Source organism: Carettochelys insculpta, chromosome 2 (genome assembly GCF_033958435.1).
Source record: "Carettochelys insculpta isolate YL-2023 chromosome 2, ASM3395843v1, whole genome shotgun sequence".
Classification (NCBI taxonomy): Eukaryota; Metazoa; Chordata; order Testudines; family Carettochelyidae; genus Carettochelys; species Carettochelys insculpta.
Window position 1 is genome coordinate 273,589,861 of NC_134138.1, and position 14,423 is coordinate 273,604,283.

A 14,423-nucleotide genomic window follows, 5' to 3' on the forward strand; every position below is an offset into this window, starting at 1 on the left:
GGCAGTCCCTGTGCAGTCTCAGAAAGACAACATCCCACCAGTCTTTGTCTGCTGGACTTTGTCCCCAGTGGCCTGACCTTGTACACATGGTGCTTGTGAGGTTACGTGCAGAGAGGCTGCTGCTTTGCTGGGGCAGGGGAGGGGAGGTCACATGAAGGATGCCATTTTGCCGAGCGAGCAGGACTGACCCAGCTGCCAGGCCTCCCCCGTGAGGCGCACGGTTGCCTTAGCAGGGATGGAGAAGGGCGCTCTGTGCCATGGCAACCTCTGTTCCTGATACCCGACATAATCACGGCCGGTTTTATATCAGCCCCGGATGGGAGCCAAGAGAGACACACCCGGAGCTGCGCGGCCCAAAGCTGGCAGAAAGGCCTGCCGAATTCAGAGCCCGTACGCGGCTCCCCAGTGACTCCCACCCTGGTGCACCTCTGCTTTAGCGCCCTCTCCGGCGACTCACTATGAACAGCGCTTACAGCATGTGGAGAACGGAGAGCGAGGCGAGCGACTGCAGGGAGCTGAGATCGCCTGGCTGGCTTGCCGCAGCGCCGCGCTCTTAGCCGGTGCGGACTTCAGGGCTCAGCCCTGCCTGCTGTGCTGGGATGTGACGTGTTGTTGCTGGCGCGCGCAGCCAGGAGCCAAAGGCCATTGGCAATCCCCACGGGTAGGGTCAGATTTCCAAACCCCACCGAAAGCGCTGGCCTGAGGCGCTGAGCGCTCCCCTCCCACAAGGCCCTCGGCGCAGTTCTGGGCCCCTTGCAGCTTAGCATCTCAGGGCCCGATCCAGTGCGCACCCTGGGGGCTTGTCTACGCTTCCCGGGATTTCGACGCTCTGGAGCTCCAGCTCCCAGGAGTCGACGGAGAAGGTCTAGCAGGGATGGGCTAAATCAACTGCTGGTCGTGCTCCCGTCGATCCTGGTACTCCAGGGGGTCGTGAGGACTAAGGGAGGCGACGGGACAGCTCCTTTCATCCAGCCGCTCCGGTGGGGACGCTGTGGTAAGTCGGTACGTTGACCCCAGCTGGGCTAGTCATGTAGCTGGAGTTATGTAACTTAGCTCCACTTGGCCCCTAGCGCAGACCTGCCCTCGGTTACAGCCTCAGGGAACTGGAGGGAACATGTTACAGCACCAGGCAAGATCACAAAGAGGCGGCATCCTCTCAGGCTGCATCCTGCTGCTGTGTGCTCCCGGCTTCCTCATGGGGCACCCAGGTGCCAGCTTCACCAAGCTGGGCCTCAGTTCCCACGTATGGGGAGGAAGGGCTCCCCCACCCTTCTTCCTAGGGGCGCTGGGAGACAGTGGGGCTGAAGGTGCTCAGCCAGCGCAGGATGTTATCTGATCGTAGCCAGGACAAGGCGGGGTAGGGGAGCCCTGCAAGGTGGCTGTGTCATGGAGTGCAGGTTCACCAGGTCCTGCCCCCCCATCTTCAGTCAGAGGTGACTCATTCAGCAGGGAGAACAGAAGGGTTATGAGGCGACAGGGACACAGTGTAGAACAGACTTGTCAGCACAGAAACCTGAAGCTGTCAGTACAACTCATCCTCAGGAGAGGGGCCCAGAGGTGGTCCCCACATCGGGCCCAGTTCCTCCTTCCTCCTTCCTCCTTCCTCCCCCTCCAGCCAGACAAGACTGTCCCCCTCCACTGCCTAGTTCCCATTCAAACCAGCTGGGCCCCACCACCCTCCTTTGTCCTGTTTCCCTGGGAAGAAAGGTGTCACCTGGTTGCCTAGGTTACAAGGAGCCTGCAGGGCCATTGCCTACGTGTGAGAAATCATCACGTTGAAACTGCCCTCACCCTATGCACTGATACTGTGCCTAGGGGAAACTGAGGCACTCACCTGGTGTTACCACAGGACAGCAAGAAACACATGCCGCCTAACCAGGGGAATAAAACCCTCACCACCCCACTTTGTCACAGGCTGGAGCCCCAGGGCCAGAGTTCCCCCCAGCCAGGAGGGAGGTGACCTTCAAGGCAGGCAGAGGGGTGAGGAGAGTGGGGTGTTTGCATTAGCTGCCAGGAGCGTTTGTAGACGCCGGGACATGCAGCTGGGAGAAGGTGGCAGTGAAATCCTGGGGACTAGGCCGAGTGAGGGGAACAGTGAACAACTGGCTTTCTGCCAGCTCAGGGGGCCAGGAAAGGACTGAATCAGACACTGCAGCTGGACAGTTTTATGGGCTAATTCAACCCACTGTGTGCCCAGGGGCATTGGGAGCTGCTGGGCCAGGCTGCCCTGCACACAGTTCTGGTGCTTGGGGCAGGCGCATGGCTGGGCAGGGTAATGGGCAGCTGAGTACCACGCCCAGACCACGGCATGGGATGGAGTGGGGTGTCTGGTGCCAAAGAGCAAGAAGAGCGATTTTGACTTGGAGTCTGACCCGGGGGGTGGGGGGGGCCTTGGAACACGTGGCTGAGAAGCTAAGGAAAGGGCTCAGCCCAGCAAACCTGCCCAGCTCCGCCAGCGCTCCGGAGCAGGGACCCAGGAGAGGAAGCAGGTCTGTGACAGATTGAGGAAGGGGAGGGAAGCTGGAGTGGGTACACACTTAGCTGGCCCATCATAGGAAAAGAGCCTTGGTTATGGGACAAAGCGGTTGCTCCAGAGTTACTGTTGCAGCCAGGTCTGGTGCTGGAGGAGCTGGGGAACACAAGGGAGCAGTCGCCCCAGGGCCTGGCATTCCAAAGGGGCCTGCAGCTCCACCCACTGCCACGTTGAGAGCAGCAGCCAGAGATCCAGGTGCACAGATCTGAAGAGGGACCCAGTGAGTCGAGCTAAGGACTCACTGTCCCAGCCACACCCCTTCTGTCACACACAGCTGGGCTCCCCCTTCACTTTGCCTCAGGGCCTGCAGTGGCTGTCAGCTCCCACCAATTGCAGTGGATTTTCCCCCAGCATCCAAAATCCAAGAAAATCAGCATCCAGGGGGCAAATCAAGCTCAGATGGAAGGAGAGGCCGCTTGAAGGTATTAGCCAGGGATGGTGGCCACAGCCTCTGTCTGCCAGCAGCTGGGAATGGGCAACAGCAGAGGGATCACTGGATGACTACCTGTTCGGCTCCTCCACTGTGGGCATTGGCCACCCTTGGAATACAAGCTACTGGGCTACATGGACCTTGTCTCAGCCACAACGGACATTTGAGTGTCAAGTGCTTCTGCAGAGTTTGATGCAAATCAGAGAAGGGACTCCTGGGAAAAGCTGTTAAACAGAGCTCAAAATCATTGCAGACCTCCCCTCACCCCACTCACTTAATTGCAAAAACCTAGAGAAGCAAAAGAAAACCAAGAAAGAAAGGAGAGCACTAAACCCTACACCCCTGGACCCCCCAACTCTAAGCTATGACCCTAGAGCACCATTTAGTCAATAGGTCATTGCTTACAAGAGATTTTGATATTTGCCTTAGTAAAGCAGCATGGGAATAGAGCTCCAGTAACCTTGCTCTAGGTCTCCTGGAGACTGACACTTCCCCGGTTCTTTTTTAGAGAGGAAGGCCCATGTTCTCAGCTGGTGTGAATCTGTGTCACTCCCCCACATTAGTGTCTATTTACAGCAGCTGTCTTTGCTATGCTGTGTCTCCCTTTTCCCTGCAGGGTGAGAATTCCAAGTGCTGCTCAGTTACTGGGGACTTGTAAGGGTAGGAGTGATTTTTCCCATTGAAAGGCCTGAGAAAGGGGGGGCCTCTTGCACACCTCAGAGAGCCAATAGTAAGAGGAGAGGAAAGCTGCTTAATTTGTGCCCTCCAAGTCCCACTGTGCAGAGCACTTGGAGGTCTCTAGATGCAGGGTCAGAGCTGTGAGTAATGCTAATCGCTACTAGGGTCAAGCGAACTTTCCCTTCCCGTTACCTTTGTCTCAGACACTGGAGCAGTCTTTCATGTCTCTGGAGTATCCAGGAGTACATCTGCCCCAGCTGCCCTCTCCTGGGTTAGCTGCCCCTCTGGGGCTCACTGTGAGGATGCTACAGATTTATTAGTTTCTTATGTTGGCAGTTGCACGGGCAGGCTAGTTGGGAGGGATCTGGAAAGATGAAAAGCTAGTGTGTCTGTCTGGTGACAGGTATCAGTGAGGTAGCCAAGTTAGTCTGTGTCTTCAAAACCAACAATAAGTCCTGTGGCATCTTATAGACTAACAGATATTTTGGAGCATAAACTTTTGTGGGCACCTGACCAAGTGGGTCTCTGTTGTGCCTGTCTGGGCCCCTTGATCCCCACACTGCCATGGGATGGGATCTGGAGCTGGCGTGGTACCTCTATGGAAACTGGGGCAAAAATGATGATGATTTGGTAACTGTCCCTTCCTCCCTGACCTCTCCTGCCACTGGCTGTGATCTATGGTGCATGTAGAGAACACAAACACCCAGCGATACTCAGCCTTAGAGAGCCCAAGCCAGATTCTGCCTCAGAACCAATGATATAAACTGGGAGTTGTTATGAATAAGTACCTTAAAGGGTTAAACCCTAAATTAATGTTTTTTTGTTGGCAAGCAGCCAGGTGAGCTAATGGGGAAAAAAGAGGGGGTGGGGTTAAATTGAAGCATTTACCTGCTGAAAAAGTTTGTGTGTGTGCGTGTGGCTACAGGAGGGAGACAAAAATGGTTTAAGTCTAAGCTTGGAGGGTTTAGTAAATTTTTAGGCTGTAAGGAAATCTGGGTATACAAATGTGTAAGTAAAAAGGAAATGTTTATTTGGATGCAATCAGGTTATTTTTTATTTCGGGTTTGGTGCAGGACTTTTTAGGCTGGCTGATGTATCCCCCGTACACTGTAACTTCTAAGCTGAAGTTCAGGGATGTAATTTTTGTGCTTTAATTTACTTGTTTTGTTGCTCTGCAACATGAAGAAACCAAGTATGCTTCATTAGGTATATTTTTGTTTTGTTAAATTATTGTCTTAAAAAGGTAATTTATTCATTTCTGTGTTCTACAGAGGGGTCTGTGTGTACATGCAGGCCTAAGACTGAAAGGTCAGCTAGCAGATTGCAGCTTAATTTTTAACTCTCTGTTTTCAAGCACTTTCCTAATGAAGAGTTAAGAGCTTGGGGTTACCCCCTGCTAAAGGAGGCATCCCAGGTGTGTCTGCCTGGGTTCTAAAGCGGGATTTTCTCACTTAGGTGATGGCAGCTCTCTCCCAGGGTCAGGGAATCTGTGATCTTGGGAAGCTTTTAAGCACAAGCCTATAAAGGCAAGGTTATTTTTTAAGTTCTCTTGCAGGCCTCCACCTTCTGCCCGCAGAGGGTCTGAGTGGGGATCAGCCTTGGCAGGAGTATCACAGAATCACAGGGCTGGAAGGGACCTCAGGAGGTCATTGAGTCCAGCCCCCTGCTTCAAGCAGGATCAACCCCCCACTAAGTCATCCCAGCCAGGACCTTGTCCAGCCAGGACTTAAAAACCTCAAGGGATGGAGAATCCACCGCCTCGCTGGGCAACACATTCCAATGCTTCACCACCCTCCTGGTGAAGTAGTTTTTCCACTTAGTCCACTAATTTCACTCTACATTTGTGCTGGTGTAACTACGAGGCAAATCCCACCCCTGCCTGGTGCAGGACACCCAGCTCTGTGCAATTAGAGGGAAAGCCAAGGAAGTGCCGCTGATCTCCCCAGAAAACTCAGCTGGGGAGCCCCTCCTTGCACAGCCAGGCGATGTGACCAATGGCAGCACACCCAAGCTGCGTCTACACGTGCACGCTACTTCGAAGTAGCGGCACCAACTTCGAAATAGCGCCCGTCGTGTCTACACGCGTCGGGCGCTATTTCGAAGTTAACTTCGACGTTAGGCGGCGAGACGTCGAAGTCGCTAACCTCATGAGGAGATAGGAATAGCGCCCTACTTCGACGTTCAACGTCGAAGTAGGGACCGTGTAGACGATCCGCGTCCCGCAACATCGAAATTGCTGGGTCCTCCATGGCGGCCATCAGCTGGGGGGTTGAGAGATGCTCTCTCTCCAGCCCCTGCGGGGCTCTATGGTCACCGTGGGCAGCAGCCCTTAGCCCAGGGCTTCTGGCTGCTTCTGCGGCAGCTGGGGATCTATGCTGCAGGCACAGGGTCTGCAACCAGTTGTCAGCTCTGTGTATCTTGTGTTGTTTAGTGCAACTGTGTCTGGGAGGGGCCCTTTAAGGGAGCGGCTTGCTGTTGAGTCCGCCCGTTGACCCTGTCTGCAGCTGTGCCTGGCATCCCTATTTCGATGTGTGCTACTTTGACATGTAGACGTTCCCTCGCTGCGCCTATTTCGATGTTGGGCTGAGCAACGTCGAAGTTGAACATCGACGTTGCCGGCCCTGGAGGACGTGTAGACGTTATTCATCGAAATAGACTATTTCGATGTTGGCTGCACGTGTAGACGTAGCCCCACAGTGCATGCACTCCACTAGACTCATGACTTGGTCACCTCAAGGTAAGAGGGGAGGAGAAGAGAAGAGCTAAGATTATGTTGTGCCTCAGTGTCCCATCTATAAACTGGGGCTAATAATGCTTCCCTAACTAACAAATATGCTGTGCAGCTTAATGAATTCCCATCTGTCCCCCCTCGGACGGGGAAGCCTTTAGCAATGCAATGTGCTGTTATGCACACACCCCACTTGGCCGGGAGAGTTTCCTTTTGTGCAGTATTGAAGGACACACTGTGCTGTCAGAAACAGCAGATCAGCCCCCGTAGCTCCAGCACTCTGGGTCTCCCTTCAGCTGCTTCATCACAGAAACCCTCAGCCAATGAGCCCACCAGAAAATGGAGCGAAGTCCTGTAACAGTCCAAGCTGAATAAGCTACAGAGCTTTTAACTCCCCTACTAATAACAATCCGCTCTCGTATGGCACTCAGCCTTGCACGATACATCCAGCCCCAGCCCTGGTGTAAGGATCACCAAGTGCTTTCCCAAGGCTCATTATGCCCCCATTGTATTGTTGGGGAAACTGAGGCACTGCATAGTTAAGGGATTGGCTCAACGGCCAATGTCCCGGCATAGTCCCTAGTTGTTTCAAGAGCAAACCAAGCCACAAAGCTGGGAAAGGAACCGTCCTTTGGAGGGTTGGTTACTGGGGTGTTAGAAGCTCCTCACACAGCTGCTATTCTCTGTCCCAAGGAAGGTAAACATGTTATAGGACCAAGCAGGCTAGTGCGTGGGCTTGCTACTGCCCCCGCTGGATAGAACTGGAGCCGTGGAATGGCACACCAGGCTCCACACCATTAACAGCAGCCTGGAGCACGCTGAAAACTTGCATGTGCACAGCGATGCGGATTGGGGGTGTGAACCCCCAGCCCAACCAACCAGGATTCCCTCTAATTTTTTCCATCTATGGGTGGAAGAAATTTTGTTATCTGTACTGAGGCACATGCAGATAGGCGCCCCCAATGGAAATAGGCTGCTGGTTGTGGACCCTCTGCTAATCAGCTGAGCAGCACCTGAATCTCTCCTGGGCGGCTGCCCAAGCGCTCAGGTTACAGGGAACACTGCTGCCAACCCACAGCTATACCAACAAAGCCTGTGGGACAGCTGCAGCTACACCTGCAGACAAGCGGTTCTATGGGCACAGATGATGTCATGGGGGAGGTGTGGTCGCACACTAGCAAACATCAGCTCCTGTCGGCACAGGTGGCTGCTCTACTAGAGGCTTATACTGGTTTAGGCACTGCAGTGCAGGCCTGGCCATGAACATGCAAATTAAGTGGTAGGGGCCAGAACTTTGGGGTGGGTGGTACCACCTTCCTCCTCAGCTCCGTATGCAGCGACAGCTGTAAAGTGCCTGCTGTGTAGCTTTTAGTGTGTAATTTGTGAGGCCCTTGGCCAGCCTGTTGGCTGAATGACACCCTATAAATGGGTGGGGGGTCATTAAGCCCCAGGAACCACCACAACAAAAATCATTTTGCTTTAATTTATGGACCAGGTAATTTAACCACCGCCCCCAACGTTTTTTCAAATCAAGCCTGATTTGTTTGTAATGTGCCTAACACGCCTCCCTCGGTGTGGAGTGCTGCTTTATTACCCGGGGTGGGTGCTCTGCTGGATGGGGATTTACAGCTTCTGCTGCTGGCCTGAGTTTTATGTTTTTATTGCACCTGTAGGCATAGTCCCTGCTCAGGAAGGCAGCCTGTTCTCGGCCATCGTTGGTGACAGCTAGGACCCCATGGGCAGGCTCAGCAGGGAGCCCTGGAGTGTAATGACTCAAGGGGACAGAAAACACGTGTGAGGCAGACTTATTGTCATGACCAAGCCCTGAGCAGTAACAGCTTGTGCTCTGCACTGAAAGGCAAAACTCACTAGGCCCCTCCTGAGCTGTTGAGTGTTTCTGCTCGGGGATTAGAGGACACTGGGGCTCAGGCACTAGGGGGTCATGGGCCTCGCTACCAGGGAACAGTTTACATTTCATTGGTTTCACCAGCTGTAGTTACCCGCTACAGCTCCTGCATAAATCAGAGCACCCCAGAGGCTGGCTGCAGTAATCCATGTCTGGCCATACAATGCAATATCAGTCCGGGGTTCAAATTCAGGCACTAGCCTCCTCCCCCGGCCTGACTGCCATCTATACAAGAATGCTGCTAACCCACAGATCAGACACAGGATCCCACTGGGGGCTGGGTCGAGCCCAAATGAGACTGGGGCCCAGGTTCAAACCATATTGCCTTGCTGGGTAGACACAGTCCCACTAGCTTTGTGCGCTGGGAACCCACTAGATGTATCCCACAGGCTGACTAGCTGCTCTGGACAGTCAAGTTTGGCACCCAAACAAAGGGCTAGAGTGGCCATCTGTTGGCAGGGCGAGGGGAAGTCTGGGATATGGGTGGCTGAACTTGGGTGCACATAATGCAGTGCACTCGGGGACAACAATTCCTAACCTGGGACGTATATCTACCTTTGGCACTTAGCTGGCCCCACCCCTTAGAGTCCAACCATCTCCCACTCTTCAGCACATTTACCTTTACAACTCCCCTGGGCTGTTTACTGTCCCTGTTGCAGGGAGCGTCCCTGGACAATAAGTGACTTGCCCAAGGTCACACATGAAGTCTGTGGCAGAGCAGGGAATTAAACCCACCACTCCTGAAGCCCAAGCTACTGCTCTAATCCTGTGTATCTTAAACTTTTTGAGACCATGGAACGCCAAACAATATTTGTATGCGGAACAACTATGAAAATTTTCTTCAAAAAAAAAAAAGGGTCAGATCAAAAAGAAAAACCAAACAGCAACGTATACAGAAAAAAAAGTAGGAAGTAATTGAATCTGGTATCATAGCAATGAAGAAGTAACATTGTATTAAAAACAGAAAATACAGTCTTATTATAAAACTTTGAATTGTTTTTCCAAATGCTCGCGGCACACCTGCGAGTTTTTCACAGAACGCCAGTGTTCCGTGGCAGTAAGTTTAAGAAACGCTGCTCTGACCACTGCACCATCCTTCCTCAGAGACACACGAGCTGCAATGCTATCTCTCCCTGTCCTCAGCGCCCTGCAGAGAATGTGGCTCTGTTTAAAGTGACTCACAGCTTGGGAAGAACATTTCTCTCTGCTACCAAAAACTTTGCCCTCTGCCTGCCACAGAGGTTCCAGGCCTTTGGTTTGAAATGGGAGCAGGGTGAGGCTCTAACTGGTGTTTCTGTACCACAAAGCCACCCTGTCCTGTGGGGGGCTGCAAGCTTTACAAGCCACCATGGCAGAGGTGAGGCTGGTGAGAGAAACCTAAAACTTTTCTTGGCCTGGACGGAGCTTAATTTAGAGCCTAGTGGCTCAGTTACAGGGTCTTTTTTTCCATTTGAATTCTTGCTTCATTCCTCTTGTGAATGGAGCAACTGCCACCGGTAGTACAGCTGAAGCAGCTGCTGCCTTGGCTGCAGTTTGGTCTGTAAGTGCAATGCACACGCATGTGCATGGAGAGCCAGCAACTTTTCATCCCCAAATTACCCATCTAGGAGGGCTAATTCCTGCAGCCCTCTTCCAGGCAAAACTTCCCTGGAAGCATGTCGTCCACTGCTGCACAAATGGACGATCTCTTCTCTCCCACTGCCCACCTCCCACCCCTCGATTTACTCTCCCCTATACTCCACATCTTCCAGGAGCTTCCCGGTGTGGAAAAACATACCTGTCAGCAGCAGTGCTTTTAAGCTGAGCGCTTGGGTGCCCACCCAGGAGAGATTCAGCTGATTAGCAGAGCACCCCCAGCCACCCACACTGGCATGTGTTTCCATTGGTGGTGCACATCCACACATGCCTCTGTGCGTAACAAAATTTATTCTGCCCATAGATGGAAAAAAGTTAGAGCAAGCATTGCCTGTGCACCTAATGGCAAGACACTACTGTTTCGCTAATGGATTAGCTGCTTTCTGCCCCAGCTAAAGGCTTGTCCTTCACCATGGCACAAAATCAGAACAGCTGCAATTGATGCAGTAGCATCGATTTAGTGGGCCTGGTGAAGCCCTGATAAGCCGACAGCAGAGCACCCTCCCATAAACTAATCAATCCACTTCAGTCAGAGGTGGAACCTATGTTGATGGGAGAGCATCTCCGTCGGACGCAGCCTGGTGTAGACCTATGAAGGCGATGTAAGTTAGGTTGCTCAGGGAGCTGCTTTTTTTAAACCCCTGAGCAAAGTAATGCGTGGCTACTTAAGTGGGAATGTAGACAAGGAGAGACAAAAGCTCAGGCTGTGACGCTCTCAGAGGGAGACAGTGATTCATTTTGCTTTGACCAAGCAGGCAGGCATGAGGAGGGAACTCTTTACCTGTGCTGGCCTTGGTCTGAACCAGTGACTTTAATGTGAAAGGCAATTGTAACTCTTTATCTGAGCTGTCCAGTCCACCCGAAAAATAGAGGATCTTAATTTTAACATGTTAAAGCTTGGAGTTAGCATGCCACACATTTAGCCATTTCTATGGATTTTTGCAAGATTATGGTGGGAAATTTTTGATTCTACGGCTGCCCTGTGTTCAGAAGTGCTCAGGGTATGCTGCACAAGAAGATATAAGACACACCTCTCATAGGGTAGAAGGGATCTTGGGAAGTCAGCAAGTCCAGCCACCAGCCCTCTTAGCAGGACCAGCCCCCTCACTTTCTTTCTTTCGAGAATTTTTTAATGTATTTACCCCAGATCCCTAAATGGCCCCTCAAGCATTGAGCTCACAACATTGGGTTTAGGTGGCTGAGGTTCAGGCCACTGAACTACTTCTCCTGCCCTAAAAAGGGGGAAAAAAAGCTTGACAAGCTCTTACAAGGGAGAGAATGTAGCCACGGAGGACCTCTCTCTGAGATTCCACTGCCAGACAGAGAGAGGAATCTGGCCGAGCGTTGCTGCTGCCAAGGTGCAGTGCGTCCCTGGGTTGCTGGGACCCCAGCAATCATTGGCTTTGCTCAGGCTAGAGGCCATCTGTGCTCACAATGGGTTAGTTCCTTTTTAAGTACCATGGGAGTTAATCATTTCATTGCTCGTTCATGCTGCATCAGACATGACTTTGCACTTTGCTTAGAAAATTTAGACTCGCTGTGGACAAATGCTTACACATGGCCACACGCAGTGCACCAACAAAAAAGATGCAAAGAGGAATTGTACCTGCAGCTGAATGTTTTTGGCTTTCGTGTCTGGAAATTTGACTCTTAACCTCATGGGACCAGATACTAAGCAATTGGTACAGATGATAACATTCATTTACAGCAGCTGAGGAGCTGGTCCAAGTTGTGAAGACACCCCCACCCATGCCTTATGGAAAATGCGTTATGAATATCAATGTGAATAACTCAGATGTATTGGACAAAACACCCCCTGCAACCTACCATTTTTAAAGTTAGAACATGCTGGATCTGTACATACCTCATAGAGCTGGAAGGGACCTTGAGAGATCATTGAGTCCAATCACCTGCACTCACAGCAGGACCTATCACCCTTCCTGACAATTTTTTTTTTAATTTATTTGCACCAGTCCCTTAACTGGCTTTCTCAAGGACTGAGCTCACAACCCTGGGTTTATAAGGCCAATGCACACTCTATCACTCCACTTAGGCAATGGCATAAAGGGGGACCCCGAGAGCTCATCCATCTTTGTTTTCATTCCAACTCACCACTTCAGAAGCATCTTTACTACAAACTGGAGCCCAGAGGGACTGATGACCCATCCTAACAAAGGATGTACTCCAGAAATTTTTAAGGTAGCAGCCTACTCCACCTGTCCCGCAAGCCTGCATCAGAAGCTTTGTCATTGATGCATGTAATTTGATTGTTTTAAAAATTTTACTCTCACCCGATTCTTTCTTTTTATTAATAAGCCTTTGGATTTTAGATTCTAAAGGACTGGCACAACATGCTCTTTTGGGTAAGATCTAGGGTATAAATTGATTTGGGAAGGTGGCCAGTCCTTTGGGATTGGAAGAACCTGTTTAGATTTAGTGAGATTGATTTTCATAACCTCTCATCTGTGTAAGGATATTGGTTGTGACACAGGAGAAGCTGGAGTATGCAAGGGAATTGCTTGCGTGACATCTTGTTGAACAGTGTGGCAACAGAAGTGCTCTTTGTGGCTGGTCTGGTGTGCCTTATAGTGGACAACCCCCAAGTCTTGGGCTGTAAGTAGCCCTGTTTTAAGCAATTTGCCACTCTCAGCTGAACCCAGAAAAACCTCCAATATTACAGAGGGCCATGAGGGCTCCCTACATCTTGGTCTTCAGCCTGCCTTGGAAATTGCCTGACACACCCTAAGGCTACAACACTAGAGCAATTTGTGGACAGCAGCTTTTGTCAGAAGATATCTTCCAACAAAACATCTGTTGACAGATTGCAGCCAGACCACAAGGCGTATCAAAAGCGCGACAGTGGCCGGACTGCCCAGGTACTCTCACAACAAAACGGACAACTGGAAGCGCAGGAGACCAGGCTGCCCAGTGTCCCAGAAGCCCTGTCTATTGACAGAGGGGCCGCTGGAGCATCCATGCTGCCTTTCTATTGACAGATCTCTGTCAACAGAGGCATTCTGCCTCATGGGGGAGTGGCAGAATACTGTCAAAAACAATGCTGTGTTCTGTCTACGTACTATCAACAGAACGCCTTGGGACTGTGGATGGTCCGTGGGTTTGTCGACAAAACTCTCTAGTGTGACACAGCCTGAGAGACAAAGATCTTTTAAATGAACTGGAGACCCAGGTCAGGCTACAATCATTTCTGACTTGAAGCTTTCACCAGATATCAGAACAGCTGTTTAGGATAAGAAATCCCATATAAAACTATATGCTTGGTGGAATAGAACTAGCTATGTGTTTTAATTTAGTAACTCACTTTGGCTATGTCTACGCTAGCCGAAAACTTCGAAATGGCCGTGCAAATGGCCATTTCGAAGTTTACTAATGAAGTGCTGAAATACATATTCAGCGCCTCATTAGCATGTGGGCGGCCGCGGCACTTCGAAATTGGTGCGGCTCGCCCCCCTGCGGCTCGTCCAGATGGGGCTCCTTTTGAAAGGACCCCGGCTACTTCGAAGTCCCCTTATTCCCATCTGCTCATAGGAATAAGGGGACTTCGAAGTAGCCAGCATCCTTTCGAACAGGAGCCCCATCTGGACGAGTTGCAGGGGGGCGAGCCGCGTCAATTTTGAAGTGCTGTAGCCACCCACATGCTAATGAGGCGCTGAATATGTATTTCAGTGCTTCATTAGTAAACTTCAAAATGGCCGTTTGCATGGCCATTTCAAAGTTTTTGGCTGGTGTAGACATGGCCTTTGAGTTGTTTATTTTTACTTATAATCACTTAAATCATACCCTTTTGCTTAATAAAAAGGCTTTTGTTTATAATCAAGCCCAGCATAAATAATTACTACCTATTCCATACCACTGTGCATATCTCCATTTCCTTGATTAAGGGGCTTACCTAATGAGTTATTTGGGGGTTTGATCCCTTTTGAGGGTTGATTTCCCGAGTGCCGAGCTGTAGCTCCGCATCCTCCTACAGCTGTGGTAAATCAGTATCTGCACTGCTCCACAGGGAGTGGTAGCCCCAACTCTGTGCTTTGGCTGTGGGGGGACCAGAGGAGCTAGCCCAGCAGAACAGAGAAATGGGGAGCCCCAAATAACAAGGTGGGTATCAGTGGCATGATCACCATCCCCAGGGAACATCCCCAGGGCCTTCTGTGATTGCTCCCTGTCACACACGTTATTTAAAAGGAACAATATGTGAGGTCAGCACACTGATAAGAACCTCAATTTTTTTTTTTCTTCTTGGAATGTCCTCTCTGGGTCTTTGTGCTGGAGAAAAATGGTATTCTGCTCTTTGGGCCAGTAGCCGTAAGGGGAATTCTCACAGCAGGGAGTTTTAAATCCCAGCAAAGAGATCTGGAGACCAGACGTCAGACTCTCATCTCACTAAATCTGGAGTAACTCTACTGCCTTCTGTTGTTACTCCAGCCTTACAACATGGTAAGTGGAGTCAGAACCTGGGCACAGGATGAAGAAGCGAGATTGTAGCCTGCTTCTGGAG